Source organism: Corvus hawaiiensis, chromosome 3 (genome assembly GCF_020740725.1).
Source record: "Corvus hawaiiensis isolate bCorHaw1 chromosome 3, bCorHaw1.pri.cur, whole genome shotgun sequence".
Lineage (NCBI taxonomy): Eukaryota > Metazoa > Chordata > Aves > Passeriformes > Corvidae > Corvus > Corvus hawaiiensis.
The window spans coordinates 90,520,561-90,538,765 of NC_063215.1; the positions used below are offsets into that span (position 1 = coordinate 90,520,561).

Below are 18,205 nucleotides of genomic sequence, written 5' to 3' on the forward strand. Positions count from 1 at the left end.
CCATTAAAATGTTTATAGGACCCAGATTAATTTTCTAAAATCTTGGCTTGAGGATCTGTGCAGTGTATTACACTATGATGGCAGAGCAGAATGATTGTAATTTCTGACTTCAGGTGTGCCTCTACCACAGACTTCATTAAAACTGCAGCATGGCATTGACACACCAAACTAGCATTAAATTAGCCAGCCAAGTACTGCAGCACCATGGCACTGCCATTACAGAATACAGCATGCTGCAAAATGCGCTCTGAAAGCAGAGCTCAGTCAATGGCCAGCTGTTGTTGGCAGGCCATCCTGAACAGTCTTCCTGGGATAATGGACCCAAGGACCCACTTCCTACTAACTGGACCCAAGCTACCTAATTTAGTGGGAGTTCAGGTCTGTCAAAGCTCTAAGTCATATGATGGTCCAGTAGTGCAGGTAGTTAAATGAAAGTATTCTGTGTAGCTGTAAAATCTCCTTCTAGATAGTTCCTAGGCAATAGGTCCTACAATTCACATTGATGCCCAGTTTGGGAAAACATAATGCACACTGTTCTTACTGAGATCTAGACATTTTCTGGTTTGCATAATGGTTAAGGAAAAACTCCCCTTGGGGACCTTACATTGCCCTTTTCAGATTTCTGTGGCAGGTAGAGGTCCTTTCTAGGTCTTGTAAAGCTCACTTAATAAAAGTCTCTGTAGGGAATGGAAAGGGTTATACAGGCTGCTGGCCAGAGAGCACATTTCCACCCAATGTGTCATTGAGCTATCGTGGGCAGATACTACTCACAGAAACACACATCATCCTCAAAGATACTTTACGTCCTCTAACCCCATCCCACCCCTGACCCACACCCATACCACTTCTTTCTGGTCACCAAATGTCCTCCCAACACAACCATTTCACCTAGGAACTATTCAGCCTGAAAGCTCTTCCTGTTGACCTCTGCAGTACTGTTTGGAAATGCAGAGGAAAAAGTACCAACATTGATTCAGTGGGTCAAATAAAAGTTATTCTAAAAGCCGCCAAGCTAATTCATCTCTAGGAACTGGCAACTTCAGCCTGGTACTTAGAGCAGCATGGAGATTTGAAAATCTCCATGTCCTAATCCTATATGGCAGGGATTGCTGGTCAGAAAAATGACCACTGGACAGCAGTAAAGAAGGAAAAGGATGAGCAGAGCAGAACTGTAAAGCCATACACATACACAAACCGAAGATGTGCTCAAATTTAAGCCATTAGATGTGCTCCCTGGTAGCATAATCTCAGCCTGTTTAAAACAACTGTCAAAAACATGGGGTGCAATATGGAACTAAGTATGTCAGTGGACAAAGTACAGCCTCAAAAGACATTGCAAAAGGTTAAAAGTGTCAATGATATCTAGCAAGTTGAGAGCCTTTGACATGGAACTTCTTGCATTCAGGCTGTTTAGCAGCAACTCCAACTTCAGCCTGAACGCAAACCACTGGGGAGCATATAACTCCAGATGTTTTTCCTTCTCCCTCAAGAGAGGAGAAATGTACAGTTACTCCCTAAAAATTTGTGTTCAAGTGACTTTTCAGTGATACATGAGCTTGGCAGCACCATGACTATTCATTTAGGCCCTTCCACACACAAACCTTCAGTTTCTGGTGACATACAGCATGGGAAAATCCAGCTCAAGCAGCTGAAGTCTGGCAAAATTATAAACAATCAAAAACAAGGTCTTCTAATGGAGGCTGTTAGACAGCATTAGCTATTGGGCCACTGTCATCTTCACAGCCAGAGAGTGATTTAATCTGTCAGTTATGTGAGCATTAGGAGTGATGAATAGGTCTTTGTATTCATTCACATCAAGTATGTATCCAGACTGGCATACAATGTGGGGGTTCTTTTGTCTGATAGTCGACTGGATCTCTAAAAAGCTGGGAATTTGCACAAAATGGCAAAGCAGTGCCACAAAAGATACCACCCATGTTCAGAAAGAGGAATTCCCAAGATGTCTGACTAGTGCCCTTCCTCCCCAACTTAACTTGTCCATCATTACCTACACAACTTAAAAGTCACATGTCAACAAAGTAGTCCAGTTTTTCACCTCGGTTTCAGCCGTCCCAGATGGCCACACTTAAAATCAGGGTGGCACAGGGGCACAAGTGCAGCTTGTCCAAAACTGCCAGCAGCTGGTAAGACAGCAGCCACAGGGCTCCTCTGCAGAGCCATGCCACTTAGGCCCTGCCAGCAGCCCAGAGGTTTTGGGTGACCACACTCCCAGAGGCACTCAGCTGTGCTGTCAGCACGAGGAGCAGAGCAGGGGGCCAGGGCTGCCCGAGCCAAGTTATTCCTTTACAGGATGACTTCTCCAGACTTTATCAGTGAGAGCAGTTTTCTGACTCCTTTTTGTTGCTGCAGCAGCACGAAAGGACAAGAACTGGCCTAAAACTCATATTATGTTTTCACCTGGTATAAATGAGAGCAGAGTATGCTCTATCACAAGCCTTTAAAAAAGCCTTTAAATAAAGCTGGTCACAGCTCTGCCAATTGGACATAGCAGTTCACTCTTCCCCAGCAGCTGCTTGGGTTGGAAGCTGTCTGGAACAGAGCCACAGGGGGACAAGAGTGAGGTGTGCCATCTGATCGAGGACATTTATTAGCTTGGCTTTATAATTCTTGGGAAGCCAGTGGCAACTAGTCCTAAGCCAAACTCATTCTTCATTGCCATAGAAAAAAATGTTAATGCATACAAATTCCAGTAAAATTAAATGATTGTAAGGCTTCCAGAGATATTTCCAAATTCCAGCTAAAAAGTCTCTGAAAAGTCTCAGTTTGATACAGATTATTATGCACTACCTTACAACCCCTCCCCTCCCAGGACTGGTACATCTTCTGAACTCGCCTCTGTTGTAACTGGAGTGAAAAACTGGAGTCTATCACTGGCCACAGTCCAACACACCCCATTACATTTTGGCATCACCCACAAAAATTACTTCTACCATTCAGATGAATATGGTCTATTTATTTTTCTCTTATTCTTGTGATCAGTTATTCCTTAGGACCTAATCCCAGTGTGGACAAGGTGCTTAGACTTTGTTAGTTCAGTCAGACCATAGACAAGACGAATGATGCCTTTCCTCTCTTTTCACTTTCTGAGATGCCCTTAAACATACTCTTAAGGATGAGGTGATCCTGGGAGGAGACACAGCAGATAAGAGTGGGTGTGGGTGACTGGGGATGGTGGTATAGGATTTGGAAAGGATGTGCTGGCAGATTGACCCATTATGGCCACAGCATAAAGGCTTCACCCCTACTGTGCTGCTGGGGTGACCTGTGCTAGCAGAGCATGGTGCTACCAGTAGCTACAACCAGAGAAAGTAGGGGAATCTTTCCCTCTCCTATTTCTCTGTAGGTACGTCAGAGACTGGAATGGTTCATGCCTCAAACATTGATATAAAGTTTTAAACTGCATAAAGAAGACCATCCCTCCCTTAAGGGTGCCTGATTGGAACTTTGGACTGGAGATTAGATAAATGAAAACTCATTCTTCAATCACTCAGGCCTAGGAAAAACAAACAAAGCTGGGGCCAAAGGAATGCATCCACAAGGGAACCAAACCCAGCAGCCATGCTGAGAGTCACCACCTCTGGTTGAGTCTGGGGTGGGGAGACCACAGCCTGAAGAAGCCAGGTTTGCACAGATTCCCTGAAACCAGGTGGGGGAAGAGGTTTCGGGTGTAACCTCTGGTCAGAGACAGTGCCATCCTCCCTTACACAAACTGGCCCAGCTGTGAAACCCCCAACCCCACAGGCCACATCCACAGGACTTTCACGTGAGAGGTAGCTGAGGGGGTGCCATAATCCATCAAAGACCCCCCCCAAGTGCCCCCCCAGAGGCTTTGCACCACAGGACTGCACCTGATACAACAGATCCAGAGTCTGTTGCAAGAGACTGCCCCCCTACCCCCCCAGGGGTGACGTACCTGGACATTGCCACCTGGCCTGAGCATATATCAACCCACAAATTCTATGCTTTTTGGGGGACCTTCACCATCAGGAAGACCAGAAGAAGAGCATCAATGGAATGCCATTGGGATCCACAGAGTGGTAATACTTTCTACCTAGTCTGTCTCCACCTCACTCTCTCCCCCCCCACTCCCCAAGATCCTCTTTCCCTATTTCTTTCTCTCTGCTTTTCTTTCCCTCATATTTGCTATTACATAGAATCCATACTATTGTCACTGTCATATGGTCTCATTTGCACCTTAATTTGGGCTGAGGAATTCCTCAATAATTTTAATAACTGGACCTTAACAAAGTCAGACCTAGGTTTCTGGAGAGCACCTTTCCTTAATCCTCAGTGAGCAGGGCATAGGGCCCCACCAATTTCTACATGGAGTATCATGAAAGGTTTGAATGGTGTTGCCCATCACTACCAGAAAGTAAACCATACCCCCAGGCACAGGACTGTAGGGCTGGCTCGTCACTTTTATCTTATCTGGCCACTGCAAAAGAAACCGTTGAAGTGCTGGCAAACCATGAACTATGAGTAGGCACTTAAATCCATCCCTGTGCAACAAAATGATAGGAATTAAGTGCTTAGAGCTAAGTGTGTAAGTGCTCCACTTAAAGGCATCAACCTTGAACTGCAGCAGTTTTCAGAGAGTGTGAGATAAGGGGAAGACAGAACATTCACCTACAGTAGTAATGGCTATTACTTCTGCAGGCACATGATGGGCCTACTGTCTAATGAGAATGTAGCCAGCTGCATTTGGAACCACCAGGCCAGAGATAAAGTTAAGCCAGGACATTACACATCCGCCATTTAAACATAGCAAAGAAAGACAATACAGTCTCATACCTGTAGAGATGCAACTCACTTCAGGCAATTAATAGGTTTACTGAACAACCACCGACCTGGATAACTAGAGAGAAGGTACCAGCTTCTCAGAGTGTTGCGTGCTCTCTCCTTTTGATAGATGACTCCCAGAAGTCATGCATAATTTTCATAAGGTGAGATAATAAGCTGTCAGTTGTAGGAAGCCTAGAGTTAACCACACAGAAAATCAACAGTCTGAAAACAAGAAACATGTCAAACTGCAAAACAGATTCTTTATTTAAAAATAAAATAAGGGAGTGATTTAAACACAAAAGCTTTGGCTTACAAGTAATATTCTAGCCATCAACAAAATAGGAGTAAAGGAGTAAATTTGTGTGATTTCTGAGTGATTAGATATGAAACATGCTGAAATTAATTCCTGATATGGATTTGCCTGTCATTCATTGCTTTACAGGCTGCCTCACTTCACCCCCAGCTTCTCTTCTTCCCCGTAGACATCAAACTAGAGGGGAAAGAGAGGAGAAAGGGAGATTGCAGGACAGGGAGATAGGAGGAAACCTTAGAGTAACAATATATATAATACTTCTGTATGCTTTATCCCATATTTCATACACATGGTTTGACTCTCAATAAATATACTTACTCACATGTGTACTTATGCAAGTGACAGGGAAGACTTAGATGGTCATAGAATCCTGTGAGCGAAGGACATCATCTTGAATGGAAAGCATGTGGGAAAACACCTTTAACCCACGGCCATTGCCAGGGTACCACATGGGCTGTGGTGACATGATAGGATGTGGGGCCCATGTCCAGGCAGGGCTGTGGGCAGCTGGAGCCTGGCCCTACTGCAGCATCACTGAGGTAGATCGGCTTGTGGGCAGACATGGGCAGCAAGTCCTTGGGCTGATTGAGCAGGGGACTGGGCCGGACATTAGAACTCCTTTGTGCCTCTGGAGCACTGGTGGCCATGGCATAAATGCCAAAGATATCCCAGGCCTATGTAAGGACACGAGTTAGAGGCAGGTTGTGCAGATACAGCTACCTCCAGCTGTTTTGGGTCATATTCAGTAGTGTTAGCAAAGGGAGGTCATAAAACTCCACTATCCTGATTCACATGGTGGAGCAGCCCCAAGCACCTCCATTCCTATCAATGGGGAGGAACAGGTTTTTCATAGCCAAGAGTGCCAGCAGAAGAAAGGACCAACCTGAGTCAAGTGCTGTCATCCTGCCCTGCCCCACTCTGGGGCTGCCCATGACAGCAGTTCACAAAGGTATAGAGGAGGAGGAGGTTGGAAAACTGAGGCTATTGCTGCCTTCTCACACATTATTTGCATTGAGGAGGACCCAACCAGACACCCAGGTTTACTCAGGTGGAATACTCTGTTTGAGGCCTTCATTTACTTTTTTTTTTTTTTTTTCTCAGCAAAGAGACTAAATAGGATTGTCAGCAAGTGACAGTTTGGGTTGCTGGGCTTTTGTGGTTTTTAATTTTCTCCTTTTGGTGATTTGTGCCAACTGTTACTTCATCTCACTGGTGTGAAGTAAGAGCTTGGCACGTGCTGAAAACAACAAGCAGAAATTAACTTGCTCTCTCTCACCTTTAATGTCAACACCCACCTGTAATTATTTGAAGAATTAAATATGTAGTTGTCTAGCCATCACCCTAATTCACCATATTAAAAGGGATTATATAACAAATTAGCCTGATTTAGTCTCTCTTCTAGGGACTTACCCACTGGTTCACTCTTCTATATTAATTAGCAAAGGAGCTTTTGGCTTTCAGATGTGTTAGGAAATCCTTCCCAAATTGAGACCACCACTGCTAGGAATTGCTGAAGTGCTCAAACTGCTCTGGAACCACCTCCTTGGAATTTACAGAGCCTGAACTCCAGGTGACCCACCACACAGTGAAAACACACAGGTAGACACTTGTAATCTGATCTTCTGACATTCACCCTCTAGTTTATAAAAACCAATCCCCCAATTCACAGGGGTCATAGAGTCTTCAGTCTCTTTCCTGTGCTCATTTAAATATAACCCAGGGTTCAGATTTGGGGTATGTGACAATGGGATCTCTGCTAATTCTCTCTCTGGCTTAGCAGGAAGCAGCAGTTGCAAAGAAGAGCTGGATGTCTTTCCACCAGTTATTCAAGAACATCTACATTGCCTGCAGTGGCAGGGATGTCTGCTGACCAGAAGGGTGAGTTGCAAAGACACAGCGTGTCTTATTCCTCCTCAGCTGACTGTATGTTGGAGAACTAATGCTTCTTTCATACAGAATTACACAGTATGAAGTCTGCTGATTGCCAGTCATCTGAAGGCCTGATGCAATGCCCACTGAAGCAAAAGGCTGTTTTTCTTCTGCCTTTATAGGCTTTGGATTATCGCCTTACTCAAAACACTAAACCTTTGAGTATTTCAAGCTGTAGGGTCAAACCCCTTTACTTTCAGCGTTCTTTGCTCTTAGCTGTAACAGTCCATGTCACCACCACAATGATAGCATTGATGGCAAACAGATCTGTGAATCAGTCCAGAAACAGTTATGTACTCCTGGTTTTTCCTTTGACTTTCTCCAGCCTCTCCCTTGAGGGTATAAACCCAGCTGCTCCAGATAGGCCATTCTCATAGGAATTGCAGCTTATTGATTTTAAGCAGTAATTTCCAGGTTTCTTATTTAAAAAAAAGAAAAGTTTCTTATCTATTTTAAAGAAAAAAATCCCGATCAAGACAGAAAAAATAAATTATTCTGATTTTTCCAAGGCTAGACAGTAAATCTGATCGCCTGTACCCACCTTCTCATCAGTTTGAGCTCCATGCCTTTGAAGCTGTTCCTGAAATGCTTGTTGGCCTGAAATGTGGGACAATTGATCTCACCCATGTATCTGCATTGCTTTTACAGCAGAGGCAGGGAAAGGGTGTCTGTTCTCACACAGAAGTGCTTGCATCATTTGCCTGAAGAAGCACGAAAGGACCAGTGGCTGATGAGAACTCTGAGTGCTGCCCACCATCAGGGTGCTCACACAGCATTCATGGGTACCTCATCAGGGACTTCAGAGGCTGGTTAGGTCACCACAGCTTTCGGTCACCACTGGTAGCACTTGTGCTCCTCTTGTGCTCCACTCCCCATTCAGTAGACAAAGCAGAATCTGAAGAGAGAAGAAAATATAATCCCTTGTTTTCAGAGTTACTGATACTTAACAGCTACTGATTGTGACAAATATGTGTTCTGGTTAAATCTGGTCTATAGCATAGCAGACTCGTCTTGACTGGCAAGGTTTGGCGATGACAAAGGTTTGGCATAGGTCTAAAAAATCTCATTCCTCTTAGTGTTGACTTCTGTCATTTTCTGCTATGTATCTTATTTTGCCCATGCAGTCACCTCAGGGCCTGTTAACCCATATTGCTTTGAGGATGCTCAGTTAAAGAAAATCCAATATAGAGCCTATTTTTTCCAGTAACCTCATGCTCTGCCTATGATGGTTATAAAAGAGTGTTCATCCAGTTGTACAAATTATCAGTAACTTTCAAATGACACTGAAATTTTATTTTGAAAAATCTTTATGAGTGGTGATTTTTTATTATTATTTTATGAAAATCTGATTCTGTCAGATGATTATTTTTATTTCCAACAGCCTCTGACTTAAGAAAAGCTAAAAATTCTCATGGGAGGCGCATATTGTACCATGCCTCAATAATCATCAAAGTAATTAAGTCACCCAAATCTGAGACTGAAATCTGAGATTGAAACTGTACTTCTTAAGGAGTGACGGCTTACAAGCAGACAGGATAAACAAAATGAAAAAATCCCAACCCTCAAGTGACAAAACACACATGTAACAATAGTGGTTCCTGCTGCCTCTGGAGATCTTCACACCGAGAAATGAAGGAATTTGCAGTAATTGTACTCCTAATCATGCTATTACATGCAGTGTGAAAATAGTATATTTCAAAATCCCTCCCATCAAAAACTAAAAGCTTCTAGGCATTCTGAGTGAATATATTAAAAAAAAAGTCTTAGAGAAATGGACAGGGATGAAAAATCTATGTAGAAAGGATTTCTACACTTACGAAAGTAGTGACATTTTGATAATGTTTTTTTTTTTCCTCATTTTTAACACATTTTCAGAATTTTACAATGCTGATTTACACATCTTCAATTCTGCAGCCCGGTTTAATGTGATCTGTATGTAACATACCCCACTGGTGGTATGAACTACATGCTTCCTCTTTCCTATACACACAGCTTCAGTTCAAAGTGCAGCACCCTGTACTTTTCCACATAGTGTTTTTGCTTTGGTCCCCTGTATCAGGCAGTATTGTAACAGGTAAATGCAATATTCCTAATAATACACTAAAAATGCTTCTGGCTCTATAGAATGTGCTAGTCCTGTAGAAGTGAAACTCTGCTGGAATATTGATCACTCAGTAGGAGGCCAAATAATCAGACACTGGCAGTTTCTGCAGAATATTTGCAACCTTTGTTTTTTGTCCAGCAGCATGGATAGAGTGAAGTTGCATTGGCAAGCCCACAAACTTGCCAAAAAATTTCAATTCCTCTCCCAGTGCAGTTCTATGGGGTTCAAAACACTACAAACAACTTCTTACATCTCTGAGCAGTGATCACCCCCAAACGTATCATTCTGCAAACTGGAAAACTATACAAAGAAAAGTAAACTAAAGAAAACTGGTATTATTAAAAAAAAAAAACCAAAAAACCGAACAACAAAACCAAAACAGATGAACAAACAAAGCAAGCCACGCATTCATTATCCACTTAAATATATTTTCTGTAATATTTTGCTTTTAAAAAAGAGAAGAGAGGAGCTGGAGACTAAAAAGAAAAGAAAGCAAGCACCCTAAACTGTTGAGGTACATATTGTTCAGTGAGGAATGTACTCAGAGAGGTTTCATGGAAGTTCCTCACATAATCCCTATTGGCAGCAAGCAGAACTTGTGTTGCAGGGCTTCTGGGCTTGGGTCTATGAGATTACTACAGAACACCAGAGCAATGTCTGTAGCAAGAATAGAGAAACAACTCTAGAGTACATAGGACTGAAACTAAAGAAAATTACAAGCAGATTTTAAGAGCAAGACATCAAGAAGAAGACAGGGATGCTGAAAAAATGGAAGTAGAAAACCTTTCAAAATCATAAAAAGCTAAAAGATTCATTCAAAATTGTCTCCTCCAAAGCAAAATATTCCCACTGCCTCACTTCATTGTCAATGACATTTCCATGGGGCCTGGAATCTGATCTGGCACATCTAATTTACAGAAGCTCATAAAATTTGTTTACTGTAACAGCACACCAACAATGATATACTATGGATTTTAGATGAGTATTTTATATTTCCACAGAAGTCAATAAAGTCATGCCAGCAGAAAACTTGGCTTTACATTCACATAAAATACTTTATCTCAAAGAACAATAGAAACTCTAATCAAATTGAATCACTTTATATTGTTATAAACTGCAATTAATCTGCTCAGACTGAAAAGCCATATGAATTTTGACTGAAAGGCATGTCATTAAGTTTCTCAATTGTTTACATGTAATGCAACATGACAGGAATTTGTATGGAGATGAGAGAAAATGAGCTATTTGCCATTAACTGTTTGGAATCCTGTCTATGGCTGTTTGCAGGACTGATTACAGGGATAAGTGTAGGATTTGTAGGATTTCTCATACTGAGTTGTTCTTTGAGGAACACTTGGTGAAAACTCACTGTGTCTTTGGGTATTCAAGCCTAAGGAAGAAGTCAACATTGACATCAGTATTTTCTAGCAAGAGTAAATAATAAATCTGCAAAAAGGAAATACATTATTTATATGAAGCAACACAGGTAAAAAGTAATGTAATTCATACCTCATATGTGAAGCATGGAAGTTACCTCCCCCAGTCCTTTTCCCATGCAATGTTGAAACAGATGATGGAGACCTGCAGAATGTCTGGGCAAAATGAGCAGCTGGGCACCACAGGGACTGAGTCATGATCACAGCAGATGCTGTGCAGAAAGATGGAGAAGATTGGCATTAGGCAAGTGCAGAAGAGTATCTGCCACCTTACCTGTAGAGTGACTAGTTGGTGTTAGCTGGGGTGTAGAGTCAAAGTGAGTGGAGGCTCTAGTCTCTGTGCTTAGGTTGAGGCTGTAGGCAGAGTTATCCTATTTAATAAAGTTTCTTCTGCTGTGCAATTTTTTTAGCACCTTAACATGGCTAGTTACTTAGAAAGCAAGGGGAGAAGAAAATCTCTCTCTGAAAAGAATTAGATTGAAAACATGAACATGGAAAGTTCAGAGAATAAGAAACAATTTTAAAAAGCCAAGCATTTAACTGTTTGTTTTAAACTTCAGGCTTGGCAACATTCAGACAGCTTTCTGAACTGCGGCAGAATTAGAAGCTTGAACGTTTGAGAAGTATTTTGGGTCAAATTGAATGATGGTCTTGTTTGCTAATTTAGGACACCTCAAATAAATAGCATCGGGGATCAGAGGGCAGGTAACCAGCATTTGCTGTCACTTTACAATGTTTTTGAACAGAGTACCTGAAATATTGAGAACCCCATAACGATCAGGCACTTTTAAAATCTTCATTTGAAACTTTTCCTGTGTCATAGAGGAATAATTTTCCTTCAGAGATTAACCTCCCCCTCCTCCAGAAAAGTGCATTTGATGGTGGGAAAGGAGGAAAATTCATTAGACTAATCAAGAAGGCAACTGGAAAACCTGACTTCATTCTAAAAAATGAATATGCTCATGGAAAACCAGCCTTAAGTTAGGGCTTCAAATGAATCAATTTTGAAGGAGGAAGAAATTACATTACTGGCATTAAAAAGACAAGTCTTGAGACAGATGTCATAATTTCTTCCACTGGCAAAGAGAAGATGCTGAGCAGCGATGAGAGCAGTCACCCTTGGCGGGTCCCTCTCCCCTGGAAAGTTTTGTGACTGTTCTCAAGCACAGAAGGATGTTGTGGTGTCTCTGCCCACCCCAGCATCTCAGCTACCTTTCGCACAGGTGCCATATTGACCCCCAAATTGCTGGTGGCCTATGCCCAGTAGCTTTGCTGTGAGACTGGACCAGCCGTCAGCATGCTCAGGCACTTGCTCAAGACACAAGCACTGCCTGCCTTCATCTGGGAAACCTCCTGGCACAGAGGCTGAAGGGTGACATTTACTTACTTTCATCAGTTGTTTTTGGAGAACTGGATTAGCTACTGGATTTTTTCATGGATTTGCTTTTATTGACACACAGCAGCTCTTGCTCACCCTCCTCAGCAAATGAACTCCAAAGCACACAGTCAACTTCCACAGGAGATGGATACCCTCATAAAGAAAAATGCAGAACTCTCAGAGGGAACCACAGAAAGAAACAAACCACAGAGCAAAAATTCTGTTCATCTCTAAACTAGTTGTCCCTCAATTAGGTTATTAGAACTGTAAGAGACTGAAAAGGCCTCTACAAAGATAGTGCGATAACTTCACCATGTCTGAGATGATGAAGGAAGACAGGGTCATTAAAGCCAGGGGAAAATTATTAATAAAAGAGGTGATTTATGTGCTACTCTTGTTTCTCTAGCTTACTGCTGTTTGACTGAGCTGAGAAATGACAACTGGATCTGTAAGTGTAAGTATTGCATTTTTAGCTTTCATGCCTACTTTGAAGACTGAGTCCAGTAAGTGAGGAGCAGTGAATTTATAAGGGATATTCAGGTTAGCCTATAAAGACAAGTTTATGAGATGCTGAACCTCTGGCAAGCATCTGCATCTGTTCTATTTACTCAGGTAACACGAGAGAGGCCACGCTACTAAAACACATCATAAATGAGTTACTGAATTAGGTCATTCAGCCCCAGCATTAAGACTGGTAGTGATTATATATTGGTTTATTTTATTAATGTAGGCAGTTACCTCTCTAATGGGACTCAGATGAGGATGTTCCTACCAGTAATGGGAAAAATAATCTTTTTTAGTTCTTACTGTCTCTTTCCTTCTCACTATGTATCTAAAATGACTGAAATCCAATGGCTACAGAAGATGTAACCTCTCAAGTAGTGCTTTCTTGAAAACAAATTTTAAAAACCCCAACCAAACAAAAAAAAAATCCCCTGACAAACTAAAAACACTTGGATTGTACAAAATACCGTGAGAAAGCTTCTCTCTAAATAGTTCCTCTGGCAAATACAATAATGGAAGGAAACAGTACACTGAATGAAATCTACCCCATGTTAATTACATTGCTTTTTTCCCTTAGGAAAGACTGTTTGGTATATGGCAGAATACAAACTGCTGAAAATTAAAATGTGCTGCAGAACTGAAATCTCGTTAGTCTCTGCTTAATGTTTAGCCTTTCACTTGCAAGCTGGGAAGATATGGCAGTTTGTGTAGGAAACACCACATCTCTGCCAGGCTTTGCATGATGGGAGCAATCAAACAGCCTGCACGCAGGGCACACACATGCACTTACTCATGACAAGACAAGGAAATGTTTTTGGGGTACAAACACACAGGCAGCTGCTGCAGCAATCTGAGGTGCTGCTGTTGGTGCCTTCAGCCTCCTTTCTAGGCTATGGAAATGCAAATAAAAACACATCTCCATGAAATTCTGTATTTTGAATAAAACTGAAACAGGGATTTTTGACCAAATTAAACAACTTCCGCTCTTTTGTTAGTGGCACTTATCTAGCTAATGAGAAGTCTTATCTAGATAATGAGAAGTCATCTTCTTGTTCTTCAGTTTAAAAAAGCTGCTGTCAGTACATAATATAGTTAACAAAACACATGCATAACTAAGCTTCATTTTAGAAGTTGTCAGTCTCAGTTTTGAAATGGTGTGTGACATAGTATGAATTATGGGCAACGCTGGCCACGTTCCCACATAAAGAAGATAAAACATCAGAGCTGCTCCTTGAATTTTGCTTTTCAGCAGAAAATATTGGTGTAAACAGCAATCCGTCAACTTACCCACTGCAACCTAGAGCATTACCATTGTGATGAAGTACCAACAGACAGCTTTCTCTCAGAGCATCCCTCAAGAGCAGAGCGTAGCCCAGAGCATTTGCTTTGATCCATCCCACTGCCATTCGCTTGATGCTTTGTCCCTGCAGACCAAGTTTCAGATGAGCAACTGGAGGCTTTGAAAATTTGGGTCAAAGCATACCTTTGCCTCTTCCCAGGAACTAAGCTCTTGCCCTGGTCCAAAGTATCATGAAAAGTTCAAAGGGATCATCTGACAGTGCTGGAGAGGATAAATACCAGCATTTATTAGTGATATGAGTAAGCAAATAATTTCTTGCCTTGCAGAGTCAGAAAGTTTGTAGCTGTCAGGTTCCCCATGGAATTTGACATTCTGTCATGAAATACACTGAATTCATGAGTGACTCCAACCTAATAATGAGTCAGAGACTCACACTGCTCCGTCCTCAAGCATGATAGCCAAGGTCCTCCTATTGCCAGCTGTAGGATCGGATCCAGAATCTCAGAATAATTCAGGCTGGAAGGGACCTCCATAGGTTATTTGGGAAAACTACTTGCTCAGAATAAGGCTTGCTGAGGTCACATTTTTTCAGGGCTTCATCCAGTCAAGATCTGGTTATCTCCAAGGTGGAAGATCCTGCAGACTCTCTGATCATCAATTCCAGTGCTACATCACCCTTCCAGTGAAAAACAAATCCTAATAACAAGTGAGAATTTCCCACATTGTGCCTGGTGTCTCTTGTCCTGTTACTGTCTTCCTCTTAGAAGAACTTGGATTCAACTTTATACACATGCTATTTTATCTAGCTGCTACCAAGTCTCCTGACATTCTTCATTCTCTCTCCCTCCAAAACATTCAATGGACCATGTTCCTCCTTGCCACCATCCTCATTCATGATTTGCAGTCTTCCTTCATCCCTCTTTGGAGCCACTCCATTGCCTAGACCAGTGAATGAGTTCAATGCTGAAACAGAGCCAGCTCTTATCTTCTTTAAAAGCAGTCAGAGTCAGCAGTGCTCTACAACTAGGCGAGCCTTTCTGAAACAAATGCACACGGCCAGTCCTTCGGGTAGCAGGATCCAAAATTCCTCAAGCCAGAAGGCTCAGGCCAAAGTTGATTAAGCCTTCAGCAGAAGAGGACATACTGTTTTCTTGGTATTTTCTCCTCCAGGTATTTAAAATTCACTCTTTTCTCTCTTGTGGTCCCTGTATACTTTTCCTCAGCCTGTGTTTCCTAGGCAGCTCATGCATGTGGAAATAATTTCCGCAATGCCAATATTTCCTTTTTTGAGTCTGCTTCAGGTCAAGACAAAAGAGCATGGCCCTATTCAAGTTTGAAAGGCTATTCTGCACCACATTAGACCAATACAAATGGGCTCATGTTTTCTTGTCTTTCAGCACAATATGAGGCTCTTACCTATTTCCTCCCCTTATAAAAATATATATACAAATGCTGGGAAAGAAAAGCAAGCCCAGCAGCATGAAAGAACTACAAAACATCCTCATATTCTGCATATTGACAGTCTGGTCATGGTCAGGTTTTGATGTACACAACAGGGAATTTATATGTATCATAAAAATTTATTTTTGGTGAAGTTAGAAGGATTGAATTTGTATGTCCTAAAGCAAAAAGCTGCTGCAGTAATCTAGTCTGAGATTGAAGTGTCATGTCTAACAAGTTCAGGCCTAGTAGAGACATCAATATACTGTGAGATAAGCAATATCTGCCCAAAGGACTGCTACTAGTCAAAGTACCACAGGTTTATTTTGTATCTCTGGGCCACTAACATTATGTTCACTTACTCTATTACATTTTACATAGTGACTTCATATTTTTAAAATAATTTTTCAAGAGCTGAAAGTAGAATTTTCCATTATCTCATTTTCAGAACTAGCCTAACTCATACATTGGTACAAGGATGGTAGGGCTTATTTATTTTATATCCTGTCATTAGAAAAATATTTGAAAAAATATTTTTCTATGGCATTTCTAGCAGCCAGGAATTGATGACAATAATCAATCAGATTATTTATAACAATTTTGGCTATAAGTCAAAGCATGCATTACAGTCTTGAGGATGCTTCCATGCAGCAGAAGTTCTGGAAAGCATTTAGGTGGCATATTGACATTTCCAGACAGCTCTGGGAAATAGATATTAAGGAAACTCTACAACCTTTTGAAAGAGTATTGCATGTTCTCCTTTCTCCTCAGAGTTCCAGTCTGTGAGGTTTCATGATTAAAGCCTCAACTCACCCCAAATTATAAGGGAATCACATGCCACTCTACACTGACATCAAGAACCCATTTCACACAGAATTTTTGGCTGGTGGCTGGATGGAGGTACAAGAGTAAAGAAGCATTTGTACGGCATTGCAGAAATCTAGTCTGAAGTTTTTCTCCTCTTCAGCAAAGCCCAGGGTCATTTATGTGCTTTGCTGAATTCACTGAGCTCAGAATCTTTAGACTGGAAAGTACATGGAAACCCAAAACGTCCTCTCACCATAACTAACCACTGCAAAGCTCACAAAGGATTGCTGCTCCCAGGCTCTGTCCAGGCTCTGCCTGCTAGAGTGCTCCCAAGGGTGCTTTGAAGTTGAAAATCTCCAGCATCTGAAGTCCAAGTTTCCTCTGCCTCAGCTTGGGCTGACTGTAAATTCAGTCTGCTCTTGACAAGGTCGGAGCCCTTTGGAAAATCCCAAGATCCTCACAAGGTAGGATCTGCGTAATACTTTCTGCCAGACATTGTCACTAGAAGATCAGGAGGGTGGTGGGAAACTGCACAAAGTATCAGGACCTCATAGTGCCACAGGGGAGCCTTCAGGTAGTAGTGTGAACAAACTGCTGAGTCCTGAATCTATCAGAGGCACAAAAACCAGACAGACTTGAGATAATCTCCTCCACCTCCACTTTCAAACCAGGTAGATTTCTTCTTCCCATTTTTCCCACTGACTTGTAACTGTTTCAACCATTAGAGATTAATTGTCAATGTTCTCGTACTCCTTTTGTGTGTATGCTCTTTGCTTAATTAGGTCTGCTGCAGGGAGGTTGGACCAAATGACTCACCGTGGTCCCTTCCAACCTTACCCATTCTGTGATTGTACCTCACAGATGATGCCTCTAATATTCTCTTAAAGAGCATCTGACCTTGATTTAGGCAGCTCATCCCAATCTTCTCACTCTGCTGTAGGCAGAGTAGAAATTCCCCTTTTCCTGTGGTTTCCTTGATCCCTGATATTGATTCTGGCTCTGACTGCTGCCCTCCGCAGTGGAGGCATCCCTCCAGGAAGAAAGAGAGAGATTCAGTGTCAGCAAAGGCCAACGTTTTCCTGTCCACCAGCCCCGTTAGGCTGAAATACTCATAGCAGTGCTATGATGTTTCACTGGTGACATTTCTTGCCCTCCCTGGAAAGAACTGTTCCTGCTTGGATTCTTCCTTCTTGCTTAAATAAAACACACATCACCAAGTGTTGCATATTCAGGGAAAATTGCTATTATTTCTTTTATATGAAACATATCAATATACCACAGACTTGGAGCAACTGAATTAGGAATTAATAGGGAAAAAAAAGAAGATTCAGAGAAAAAAACACCCCAAATCACAAATGAAACAGCTCCTGCCCTCAATCTTATGTTTAAGCCAAGAAATACATTAAAACTTGGTTTTAACTTGTAAGTATTGGCAAGCAAAGTCAATCCTAGAGCAATCACAGAGGAATAAAATAGCAGCCATAAAAACCAGACTGGATACTGAGAGATAAACTCCTGCACATCCATTTACACAATTATTAAGTGCCAGAATAACTGCAATTCATTTAGGAGTTGAAATCATATCATAAATCAGTCCTCAGCCACATGTTAAACAAAAAATACCAATTTTAAAACATAATTGCTGAGTGTGGCATTAGTAATTGTAAATTAGTAATTGCATGTTGTAAGTACAGATGCTTATCCCTTTAGGTTGCTCACAGTTCTGCATGCATGTTTTGCACTACCATTTGGTTCCCAGAGGTATCACATTCCACGTTATTTATTCCCAGGATAGTGTATGGCAGATTTCCATGTACCTACTTGGCCTGTTTGCTCAATGGACTTGTGCTGCATCATTTGCCCAGTGATCACATACATGACTAGCAGTCCTTCTTGCTAGGAGTCTTAACAGAAAGAGAGGGTTCTCCAGGCTGCAGCAGTGAGGTTTAGTCCTGATAGAACAACTTCCAAATACCATTGACTATTACAATGACAAAGCAGAACACATGATTCCTGTTCACAGGGCATTAGTATGTGTAGCTGTAAAACTCAACCTTCGCTAAAGGTTTTACTTATATTGCAATATTTCATCCTTACAGCTTGTTTCAGAAGAGAGGGAATGTGTTGCATCCTTGACAGACATGCAGTTGCTGATTGCCTGTGATGGTTTGCTGCTCCTGAGCAGACGTGG

At 41.8% G+C, this 18,205-nt stretch overlaps 1 long non-coding RNA gene across 1 annotated transcript; it reads right to left on the reverse strand.

Moving 5' to 3' along the window:
* Window positions 1-5,096: 5,096 nt before the first annotated feature.
* On the reverse strand, window positions 5,097-12,104 carry LOC125323525. Its single transcript, XR_007202544.1, has 3 exons — window positions 11,973-12,104; window positions 10,659-10,797; window positions 5,097-7,940 (listed from the first exon to the last, which is right to left on the reverse strand). It is a non-coding gene; the product is annotated as an uncharacterized LOC125323525 (long non-coding RNA).
* Between the last annotated feature and the right edge of the window lie 6,101 nt (window positions 12,105-18,205).